Source organism: Gallinula chloropus (genome assembly GCF_964237585.1).
Source record: "Gallinula chloropus genome assembly, chromosome: 2".
In the NCBI taxonomy this organism is placed as follows: domain Eukaryota; kingdom Metazoa; phylum Chordata; class Aves; order Gruiformes; family Rallidae; genus Gallinula; species Gallinula chloropus.
In genome coordinates, this window is record NC_140086.1 from 90,698,675 (window position 1) to 90,709,960 (window position 11,286).

Here is an 11,286-nt window from a genome sequence, read left to right on the forward strand (position 1 = left end):
CTCCCCGGGGCCCGCAGCCAGCGCCCGCCCCTCCGCACAAACAGCCGCGGTCCCCGTGGCGGGATCCTCCTCTTCCTTCTCGGGACGATTTCGCAGACGCCACAGACGTGACGAGGACATTTTTTTCCCCTTCCAGTGACCCCAGAAGGGGTTTTCTTTCCTCTTTTTGGGGATTTTGTTTGTTTAAACTTCCATCCCGGGCAGCGGAGCTGGGAAGAGCGGGAGTTGCTCACGCCGCCTCCAGCTGTGGGTTGCGGGGCGGTCGGTCCCCAGCAGCGCACACGCTTGACAAGCATCCCTCTGTGCCCCGGGGTGCCGAAACGGAGACCCCGGCAACCGTGCCGGCACCTCGGGGGAGAGGGAGGGAGGTTAATTGCAGAGAGCAAAAGCAGGAGAAAAGGAGAAGGTGTCTGGAGCCTGGTATTCCTTCGGCTTTTTCTTAACAGTCTGCTGGGACACTGTCCCTAACGGGGCCTCCAGCAGCATCACTGGAGATAGGGGGACAGGGAGGCCCATACTTGCAAATTCCCCTGCGTCCCACGGGGACACCAAGCACTGCCCTAACGCATAGAGAGCAGGGTGCTGGGAGGGCTGGCAGGGGCTGCAGCAGTCAGAAGCAGTCATGTGGCAAAACTGGAGATGCACTGTAAAGCGAGGAAGTACGTGAAGATACTTGGATGCCTGAAAATGCCTAGAAGCTGCAGGGTTAAGATACACATACTGGAGGTGAAGCAAATGTCAGCGCGGTGACGTGGGTGGGATGCATCATCCGGGATGGGTCTGTGCAGGAAGGCAGTGGCCTCGGGCACCGGGCTTTGTGCTGCGGAGGGGCTCATCAGGGCTGAGGGCGGAGGGAGGGGACTTCCCAGGGTCATACCATGGCCTGGGGCAGGAGAGACCCTTCCTGTTGGTGTGACTGGGGAGGTCGGAGGTCGTTACACTCACAGGGGTGTTATCATATGTAAGCTGGGTTTTGCCAGTGTTGACATCTGTGGTTCGGGAGGCCAGGAATTCACACGGTATCAATTTGGGTACTGTTTAACTCCTCAGAAAAACCAGCAGAGCCCAGAGACAAGACCACTGTTATGGGTGTCATCCCAAGAAGTGGTTGTAGGAGAAGATCACACCTGGATTAGCTTGGGGCAGTAAAAATAAGCCCAAATTTGGGAGGGTGGGGGAAGAGGCCCCCAAGCTGAAAGATACTTAATAGTCTTCTGTAAAGTTCATAATTAGATAACTAAATCACACCCTTTTCAATAGATAACATGCTGCTAACTGCCTAAATCATTCAGGAGTCACATGCCTCTGTGGTAAACCAAATGCAAACCTATAAATACGGTGATGTCCCGGTCTCCCTATTCAAATACGTAATTGTATATTTTCTCAATTTAACTTCTACATAACAAAACTGGTTTTGGTTCACTCTGAAGCACAGTCATATGTAAAGAATGCAAATAACTGAGCCCCATCTTTCCAAACCGAAAGGCACGTGCCTGTTTACTGCAGCCTCTCTCTACAGCACCTGCAGATGTTTCTTTAGAGAGATCCGCAGTTTTCAGAACAGGAAGGGGCAGTACTCGGAGGTGTCAGAGCAGACCCCAAGGTGCTCAGCTCTGATTCCTACCAAACCAACCTCCCTGAGAACAGCACTGGGCCCATAGCCCACCCTATGAAAACAGGCAAAGCAAACAACCTGGAGGCACAAGCTTTCCAAGGGCAGCTGGGTACCCCTTCCAGGAGCTAAGCACACAGCAGAGGCCCACCCACCTCACCACTTTGGATCACCACAAGAACAGTTTTCACCAGCTAGATGTCTCCAAGTACCCCATGTTAGCTGTTCAGTGTATTCAGCATGGCTTCACAGGAAAGGTAGTGTTGTGAACCTCTGTACTGTAGGAAGATCTCCACACAGCTCCTTTTGTTTGGGGCAGGCTTTTGTAGTCCCTCCTCTTGTTCCAGTACACGGTGGTCTTCCCAGTTCTTCCATGTAAAAACAAAACAAGAAAATAAGATGCCTTCTCATCTGGCAGTTGCTGTGGTAACCCGAAATAACCACGTATCCTAAGGAAGCGAAACTTCTAGGAGGAGAACTGTGAGACTAACCCCCCTTTCTTAAAACATGCAAGCCTTGAATTACTTCTATTTGAGCAAGGAAAGCACTTGACTTCTCATTTTCTGAATGATATTTTCTGCCTTCGCAATAGGAGGGGTTTTGCCATCGTTGGCCTGCCACAAACTGTGTGCCTCTCCGTCGACCTCCGAGGCTCTCAGCACCTTGTCAGAGCTCTGACTTCAGCTGGATTCTGCAGGTTGAGGATCCTCAGCTTCCTCAGCCTTCACCTGGGCTAAGGGTGGTGTGCTGGTGTGCACTGTCCTGCAGGCTTGAGCATTTTTCTCTTTCAGTCTGACTGGTCCCACGCTTCCAACTTCATTTAAAATATTTAAATTGTGCAAAACCCTGTGTGCCTGTCACTGCCTGCCCAAGGAAAATGAACCTGCGTTGAAAATTCCCTGTGTAAAGGCCTATGAAGCTGACATATTGATGCCAGATCCTGAAATTTTGGAGTATGAAAGATAGCAGTGCCCCTGTGCCTAGCGATGCACATGCAGGCTCAGTCTGTTATTTCCCCGTGAGGACAATCCTGTTCCAGAAAAAGAAATCACAGTCCGATAAGCACAGAAGTACAACATCCCCTTTTTGGAGTGAAAAATAACTATGGTGTAGCTTTAGACCCTGCCACTGAGCACTTCTGGTGTGGCTGGTGGGTGAGTCGGTAGCCCACCACAATTTAATCTCATTCTCAGCTCAGGCTGTATGTCCTCTGACCTCCCAGGTGTGCTCTTGAGCATCCTAATTACGGCAGCGTAATGCCAGCCCGCCACTCCATCTGGGCACAGCCACTGTGAAAGTTGGGTTGGCAATAATCATCTGCTGCTGTGTGGCTCTAGAAACTTTTTGCCAGACAGTGCTCATGCAGAGAAAAAGGAGTGTTTGTGTCAGGCTAATGGTGTGCCGAGGAGGACGGCGGGTCTCACAACGCTGCCTGCAGCATGGAATGTAAAATGGGTGTGCAGGAAGGACAGATAGTCCTGAGGGATGTGGACACCTTGCAGACGAAAGTATCTTTTATTACCAGCACCTTTTATTGTTGCTCTGCAAACTGTACCTGCCATGCACTTTTAAAAAGGTACATGGAGGGCAGGAGTTTGCATTTGGCTGGTTTTTCCATCCACGTGTATGCAGCACGGGCAGAGACACTGCAGCAGCGGCTCTGCAGCGGGAAATGGAAACGTGTATCTGCCTTTCTGTAAAGAAAGGCTTGTATCAGGACACACTTTCTTCCTTCTTGTGTGACATGTAGAGTTACTGTTTCCCATATTTAAGTTTTGAGACAAAAGTAATTAGTGGTAATTGCACCTTAGAGAATAAGGATACCAATGAAGCATGTGTTCTATCCCCTTGCATTTTTGTGATTTTGTTGTTTCATTGGAATCATAAAGTATTACAGGATTGCATGCATTTTCTTGGCCACTTGGTAGTTTGGTTTCTATCTAACAGCTTTCCAGACTTGCATTTTACTTTCACAAACTGGTAAACAATTTTATTAATTTTAAAATACCTTTTTTTGGGTTTTCATGGCAAGGTTTTGGTACTGGGGGGGCTACTGGGGTGGTTTCTGCATTAGTGGAGGCTTCCCCTATGTCCAACAGAGCCAATGCCAGACGGCTCCAAGATGGACCCACCGCTGGTCAAAACTGAACCCACTGTTAATCAGCTTGCTGAAAGGGGTCAGGCCCTGTGAAGATTACTCTGCCCCGAAATTCACTCTCAGTTCTTCATGTGATGCAAATGCAATAAAAACGATGCAGCAAAATTGTCTGAACTTGAGAAGAGGCCAGAGCCAAATCATGGGGCTAAAGAAGCCCAAGGGCAGGTTGCTTCTTACACTTACATTGTGAACCATGGCTAGAAACACAAATGAAGTTGAATGACCCTGTGGTTCTAACCTTGTGCAGTGTTGCGACATGTGTCAGCCCTGTTTTTTCAGGTCTCTTCATTGGTGTAGTGGAGATGATAGGGATACTTGCCTTCTGTCATACACAGGCAGCCTGTGAAGACTTCTGAAAGTTATTTCCATACTGTCTACATTTTCTCCACGTGTCCTACACCCTACAGTACACTGCAGCACCCTCTTTTGCCCTCACCAGTTATAGTCCCCAACAATTATCATCTCCCAGACAGCATTTGCATGTGGCAGGAACTTCATCTAAAGGTCTAAGAAGATCTTGCCCTGTTATTGTATAGACATCATTTTAGGGCTCCCTTTCACCATTATGCCTTCAACCCCCTTAGGAGAGAGGCATGGTGATTCACCCTCTTTCTGTCCACATCCATGAACTATATATACTTCACAGGGTAGGGAGAAGCTTTTGCACTGTATTCATAGTTAAAGTCCTAATTTTTGGCAATAGGCTTTATAGTAACTAATGAGGAGTATCTGCTACTGCAAACAGTAGTAGAAATGAAAGTAGAAGAAAGTAGAAAGAGGAAACTACTGCTTCAATCTTAAGGAAAAAATACGCTTTGTGAGTGCGACCAGTGAAGCTGGCAGGTTTCACTACTTCAGATTCGACCATCAACCTCTTTGAAGGAGGTTGATTATTGAAACAGCAGCAGCCACTAACCAGCCAACATACATCTTCACCTGAAACAGAAGTGTTGCAGAGTCTCTCTAGGGCAGGACCACCTAAAGACAATGATGCTCGTGGAAGAGCCAAGTTGGAGCTGGAGGACAGAGGCAAACTGTGAGCTGAAGGCAGCCTGGCTTCAGCACCACTGTCAGAGAGTTATGTTTTCTGCACATGGTGACTGCCCCTGCCAAGTGATCTGGGTTAAAGCCGTAGTATTGAGGTGTGGAGCAGGAAGAACCAGCCAGGGGGAGAGAGGGGAGGTATTTCCCTTAGCTGATACCACCAACAAAACTCAAATGTTGGGAAATGTGGATCTGAGGAAGGAGTCTGAATAGCTTTGGTGCATCACCCAGGAAAGACTCTGAGAGGGGCAGGAGAGGACAGTGTCTGCCTTGGAGTAAGAGGCTCTCTGGTTGTTCACGTCTTCCTTTGCTTAAGGAGTCTCTCCATCTACATTCTTGTAAACAAGCAGAAGTTGCATTCAAGGTGCCTGGCTCCGTTACCAAATCTGAGACCCAAATTTTTCATCAAACCACTTAACATGTTACAAAGCAGTCACAGCTTAAAGTCACCAAAGACCTCTTGCCTGGTGACTTTTTAACATCGTTCCTGCTGTGAAAATATGGACAGCCTGGACTCTACAGTGAAGGAGAGAGTCGTGTGTTCAGCCTCAGTGGGCAGATTCATAAACTCAGGAGACCGGACCCTTTGCAAAGGTGCTCAGTTAGCTCATTCTGCTCTGTTGCCAGTGTGGTGCTGGAATAAATAAAATGCTCACCTATTGCCCAACAGCACCAAAAATAATTTGGAAAGCGAGAGGGATTGAAGCCTTACCCACCTACACAAAGAGTAAAAAGCAGAGAATACGCTTTACAAAGCAGCTCACACCTCTGTAATCCCTGCAAACAGCGAGGAGTGGACACTCTTTTTTTCTGTTCTCCCAGGATGAGCACTGTTCTGTGAACAGTGTTTGGTTTTGTGTTATTGTTTTAATGTGCAATCCAAAGGCAAAGCAGCCCCTCCTGGTTTAGTCTTTAGTTATTACGACAGGAGCATCCCTTCTGAACACCTCTGGTGAGTGGGAGCCCTTGAAGAAATGAGCTACTGACCCAAACATCCTTTCATGCTCCTGTGGGGCACTTTGACTGCAAAAGGTTTGCATGCGTAGCCAGAGCACTGCTGGGACTGTGTATTCTCACTTTGTTCTCCTCCTCTCTCCCCCCAGGCTGATTCTGTGAAGTACTGAGCCCTCCTGGAGCCAATGGGAGTTAAAAAAGTGCTCAACATCCTTCCAGCTTCCACTGCCTCATAATATAGCCATTAATGTATGCACAACCTATTTTTAGAATCTGTTATATGTTTTCTGGGTAAAAAAATGCTTGAAAGACCCCTTCTTCTCTCTTAGAGCTGACATTGAATTTGATTTAATAGAAGAGCCTGGAATTCTTTCCATTAAAAAAGCGTATTATGAATGCTCATGGAGCTGTAACTGCAGTTGAAAGCTAGGTATATTCCTGCCAAAGGGTAAACTAGCTTCATCTAATAGGAGAATATTTCTGGTGGAACAATTTACCCTTTATGAGCCTTTTTCCTGGAGACAACATAGAAAGAATATCTTCACTATGTTTCCAATAGACTGAAATAAATTAAATATACTTGCAGGTTACTAAATAAACCCAAACACTGGCATAAAATATACAAGACCAAATTTATCTTAATTTTCAGATTCTTATCCTAGCGTAATCAGCTGGTTGGGCAATCAAAGGTCCACAGTACTGGCCTTCAGTATGGTTTGTACTGATCCTTTGCATGGCCCACCACTACAAATGTGTATTGCATGTTGAAATAGGAAGCCCTGAAGTGTTGAAAAAGATGAGCATTATCATTCTGAGTCTGTGGAAGGGGAGACAGAGCCACGGAGCAGGGAAAGCAGCTTGCCTAGGACTGCAGAAAGAGGTTGTCCTAAAGGTTGAAGTATTTGTAGCACTTGGCACACAGACTCACATACAGCCCTTAGAGAACATAGTGTTTTGTAGGGGAAGAGAATAATCGCATCACATACTTCCACTAGAGCTGTAAATGCACACCAGAGCCATTTGCACATCCTAAGAAAGCTTAGGCTTCTGTGGGTTTTTTTAAAGGATAAAGATGCTTTAGTGTCCTCTTTTTTTTTTTTTCTTTTTCATTACTGTGAAGAAAAAACACTGTTTAAAAATGGTAGGTGGAGGATACCATTCAAGTTGGGAATTTTTTAGCTACTGTTGTTAGTAATTGGAACAAATTCTTCCTTTGGTCTCGCTAGACTACCCCAGGATAAGCACCTGGCCTTGTTCTAGATGCTGAAAACTCTGGCTGTATCTTAACCAGTGGTAACTCTCTTTTAAAACATATGAGCCGTCCGGCTGACCTGCAGTAGACTACTTGTTCTCTTAAAATTAAGGGCGTGCTAAGTGCATAGCTATGTGAGTATGGAGCCCTTCAACATCTATGGCTCAGGGCAAGGAGACGTTCTCAATGAAAGAAGTGCGTAAGGAAGTCACAGCAACAGGAATGCTGAGTATGAAAGACACGCAGGATCGGGCCCTGAGCCTGATGAGCAAGTATTACTGAGTTGCATTCGTTCACATAGCAGCATCTGTAAGATGCAGCTCATCAGTGTTTGCTGCTTCGAATACTTCAAGTCAAAACAAGCGTGAGTGATTTGATGTGTCTACATGGCATAATTAGAGATGTAAACAATGACTGGCACTGCAAAAACTAGTGCAATATGCTAAGTAATTACCTGAGCTATTTCAGTCTGTCTATATTTTGCATCATTAGTGTAATTATGGGTATTAGATTGGAGGCCATCATACCTTTGGTAGTTCAGTTTGTGCACAACAACCTCATTCTCAATTTCTACGATGTCTCCTTGATCACCAGGGTGGCCCATGCTCTTCCCCATTTTTCATTATCTGAGCCACAAAGGAAAGACCCATTAATGAAAACAAGGTTAATTATGCTTTCATCAGAATGGCCTCAGAAGGGATTCCTTCTGAAACAGCGGACTGGGAAGTCCATTTGTTCTGTTCCCTTCCTCCCTAAAAAATAAAGTAAGCCCACACAATGAACGTCTCTATTTACATTTCAGAGTTCTTTTCATGCCTAATATACCCATGTGAATGTACCAAACATGAGTGAAGCGTGAATAATATGTGACTATTTTTCCTTTTTTCCCCTATATTGCTCAGCACTCTCTTTTTCTAACTCTTCCCAATAGCAAGAAGGAAACCATTTCCCTGCCCCCTTCCTCTTTGTTTCTTTTTCTTCTTATTCAGGACAGGGCTTGTAGTGAATCTGTCAGGACTATTGTGCTATATTCATCAGTTCTACTTGGCACAGCTCATGTGTGAATCGAGGCTCTTTTCTCTATGAGAAAGGATATTTCCCTTTATAGTGTTCTAAGTCAATTACTGTGTTGGCCTTACGTATTTTTTCCCTTCCAGCCAGACATATAAGTATTTTCCCTAAAGCCCTTTTTATTATTTGCCATATGATAAAGACCAGAGTACCTTAAATGTACATATGGTTTGGTTCATGTATACTTAACACACACTGATAAAGGTCATGAAAGTTAACATAGTACCTTCTTACAAATAAAGGACAAGATCTGATGGACAACTTGTCACCCAAAACAAAGAATCTGCAACAGTTTTGTGCTTGCACAGGACAGTGATTTTTTTTTTCCTTTAAACAAATAAGGTCAGTTACTTCAACCAAGGGCTGACTCTCAACTGAATTCACCGAAGTCTCAGAGCTTCATGAAGAATGAAGCAAAAGAAATACAGTGGTTTTAGTAGATACTTCTGGGAAACCCCCCCTCTACTTTTAAAAAACTTTGGGCTTGATTGAATAGATGCTCCAAGTGCAAAAATCCATTGAGTTTCAGCATTAACACTATTTTGTTTGTTTTATTTGGGACAAGATGGGACTCAAAGCCACTGGGAATTGTCTGGTTCTTGTTTCTATACAGTGCAGGTATAAAGCTCATTATATTCCAGTGCTAATCCCACTGGACACCAACTTAAGCTTCAGCTGCAGTCAGGCCCAAATTAGACCGGCTAAAAAAGTCTACAGAAGCCTCCTGGATTCAGCACACAATGTTGTCACCTCTCATGGGACAGAGCTGACAAACACTGCAATGAGGTGCACCAACCCAACTCCAGAGCAGCACCACGAAGATGATCAGGGGGCTGGAGCCCCTCTCCTATGAAGAAAGGCTAAGAGAGTTGGGCTTGTTCAGCATGGAGAAGAGAAGGCTTTGGGAAGACCTAATTATGGCCTACTAATACTTAAAGGGGTCCTACAGGAAAGTGGGAGAGGGACTGTTCACTAGCGAGTGTAGTGATAGGACAAGGGGTAGTGGCTTCAGGCTGAAAGAGGGTAGGTTTAGGTTAGAAGTTAGGAAGAAATTCTTCACTATGAGGGTGGTGAGACAGGCTGCCCAGAGAGGCTGTGTATGCCCCATCCCTGGGCAGTGTCCAAAGCCAGGTTGGATGGGGCTTTGGGCAGCCTGGTCTAGTGAAGGGTGTCCCTGCCCATGGCAGGGGAGGTGGAAATAGATGGTCTTTGAGGTCCCTGCCACCCCAAGGAGTTATATGATTCTGTGATTCTATGATCTTGAGGAAGAGGGACAATCTTTATGGTTAATGTCTAAAGTAAAAGTCCTGGATTTCTGCTGCAAGCAGAGGCTATGCAGCAGAAACACCCTGCTGCAAGATTACTGTAAATGCAATGTATGCTTTATTTAGGCCTTCCCAGTGCAGTTTTACCCCTATTCATCACATGAGCCCAATGCAGTCCTTAGCCCAAGACTCTCTCTTCTGTTGCTTCAGTGAAACTAATAGAAATAGAAATTAACAGTGCTGGAAGTTGGCAGCTGTGCATACAGTCATTGACCCCAGAAAGTAACTGGAAATTAAGAGAGCTCAAGGAGCCCGTCCCTAGAAGGACTAGCTTTTAATGGGAATAGTTAAAAAGAATTTGACTTAAAAAAATTAAGGTGTAATACGTTGAGTAAGCAAAGTCTAATGATATACAGACTTCTTACAGAAAACAAATACTGTCTAAGCAGAACCAAAAATTAACAAAAGAAGAAATCATAAATACCCTAAGATAAAAATGTTTCTGAAGAAGTCTAGTAGGGAATTTACCAACAAGGGTTGAAAACTTCACTTAACTTGAACTTGGGGAGTAACCATCAAAGCCTCTGTAGATGGTAACGTCTGCAAGAACAGGGGTTCATAACTTCAGGAACACCATCTTGGTGCCAGATGCTTCTTTCATGCCAGACCCTGACAGTGTCATCATTAACATTAAATTATTTCATTATATAACACAGACAGAATAATACAATCTTATTTTAATTGAAGTATGGTAAAAATTGCATCTACTGGCCAGTTTGTTGATCAAGCTGTTTCACTTCAGTTGTTGCCTGCAAAAGAGTAAGGCTTGTTTTTCCTCTCCTGCTGCTTAGGTTTCTCAGTTGTCTTATTTTCCATTACTCTAAGTCAAGCTTAGGTGACCAAAACTGTCTGGAATAGTTACTTGCAGCTGCTAAACTAGTACTCATATCTTTTCTCCTCCAAATCAACATCCTATGCTAGTTCCTATATTAACTCATGGTAACTACTGCACTTAGGCCTACTAAAAAAGTTAAGGTTAAATGGGAAGTATATACAGTTAGCTAGGTGCTTCTTATCCAAAAAAGAGATGGTCATTCCCCTGTTATGTGGAATTTTCTTTGAACTGGATTTACTTTTGGAAACACATTTAATAGTGTGTATTCCCAGTGCATGCACTGTTTCAAAAAAACCCCCACAAAACCAAACAAAAAAAACCCAAATCCCCCCAAAAGGTATTTGTTAATGAGGATCTGTTTTTTTTGCATTTCAATTGCTTTTTCATAGTGTTTTTGATCAAAATGTGTCCTGTGCAGTGAACCTTCTGAACAAAAAGATCTGGAATTAAAGGCACAATATTATAAGGGTATCATTTGCTCACAGGGTCCCAAATGTAAAGCAAGACTTGTTAGTTGCTACAAGATATTTCTAACACTTCAGCTTGCAAGACTGGACAGGAATAGAGGGGGAACAGTTTGTGAGGACTAAAGGCAGCAGGGGAATATGTGTCCCTCAGCCCTAAAGATATTCCCCATAAGAATTGGAGGGGTTTTGTGCCTCTGAACATTTTTGAGTGACATAACTACTCACAGATCCATTGGTGCAAATCACTATGGAGCTCTGATCGCCCCTGTGTATGACTATGTGTCAGTGCAATTAAGCAAGATGCCAATTAAGTCCATGCAGAATTAAGCACAGAATTAGAGTTTTATAGCAAAATGCTTCAATGGGACCAGAATTTCAGTTTCCTTTTCTTTCCTCAGAGGAGTGACCAGGAAGGATCCAGAGAAGACAGAGGCATCTGCAGAGATGAAAAGGAGTGAGAGACCTTGGGAAGACCTACAGGGAATAAGAAAACCGACGGTCTAAAGCTTCAAAAGCAAGGCAGCTTTCTTGTCTTTTTAGCTGCACAAAAAAATCAATGCCAAGGCCT